This window comes from Pholcus phalangioides, unplaced genomic scaffold (assembly GCF_987345545.1).
Source record: "Pholcus phalangioides strain wild (caught in Gottingen) unplaced genomic scaffold, Ppha-v1.0 ptg000042l_1, whole genome shotgun sequence".
NCBI classification, from domain to species: domain Eukaryota; kingdom Metazoa; phylum Arthropoda; class Arachnida; order Araneae; family Pholcidae; genus Pholcus; species Pholcus phalangioides.
In genome coordinates this window covers 3,170,890-3,172,209 of record NW_028301628.1, presented here as the reverse complement: position 1 = coordinate 3,172,209, position 1,320 = coordinate 3,170,890, and positions in this window count along the sequence as shown.

The following is a 1,320-nucleotide window of genomic DNA, read 5'->3' as shown; positions in this document are numbered from 1 at the left end:
TCTCGCCAGAGAGAGCAACAGACCTATACAAATGATACATATATACAATCATTACACTTCACTTCTTGAATATAGATGGCAACACTGAAAAATCAGGCACTATACTAAATACGCTTCAGACTGTTACGTACACCCACTTGAACAACTCACTAGCTGCTGAACTGCCCATGCGATAAACCTGACTTATGCTCGGTTTGAAAAAAAAAAAAAAAAAGTCAATTTCCGTCACAGCGTTCTACGGAAGTGCTGCTATCTATTGAAGCGACGTTGAAAAAACTTTGAATGTTTTTCTTTTTTCATGTTTATGTATCAGAATATGTGTAATACTTTTGAAAATACAGTGAAACCTGTCCAAGACGGTCATTGTATGAGACGGAAACCTGTCTTAAACGGAATCAAAATATAGTCTTTTTAATGATTTGCACCTTTATTAAACGGAAATTTGTCTAAAACGGAATATTAGTTCAGTTTGTTGACGTTCCGTTTCATACAGGTTTCACTGCATAAATTTTTAAAATCGTGTCATTCATTTGTGCTGTACATTAATTACTATCCCTAATGTTTTTGTCCAATATTTCAAGAATAACATATTTAAAAAAAAACAAAAGACGGTATTAAATACCTGTTATGATAATTACACATCGGACACCGCACTAAAAGAGTATTTTACTGTATTCGGTTAAATACGGTATCTCCAATGTTTTTCAAAAAAAGTATGAATACCGTATTTTGATTCCTCCTTTTATTTAAGCAACCGTTGATAAGCTAAAAAATAAATATACAGTGACTATTGAATAATACACATATTTATACAATGTATGATAAATATTGAACATTCAGATTGATTAAATATTGTGGTTTCCTTAATCTCTTCTATATAGTCTCTATAGGTAGGAAAACATGAAAATTTGAGAAAAAGAAGTTATAATAAAGATTTCAGCTACATAATATTTTATCCTTCCACGAAAGGCAAAACATTCATACTCAACGACAATATATTCGTATATAATATAATAGTTTGTTTGAACTTCAATAAAAACTTCATTTCAATGTTAATTACACGAAACTTTTGTGAGTTTTAAAAGCATGAGTTTTCAATTCTTTCATCTCAGGTAATATTATACGTTGTTTTCAACTAATTCGAAAATCCCCTCGAGCAATTTACACATGAAATTTTTAAATTAATCAGAGATTTTGAGAAACGAAATAAACGGATTATTTGAATTTGGTAATTTTATACTTGTAAATTCAAATATTTCAATAAGAACATTTCATGAAATGATATTCTCTTCCTATGAATTGAAATATTCAAGCTAAAAA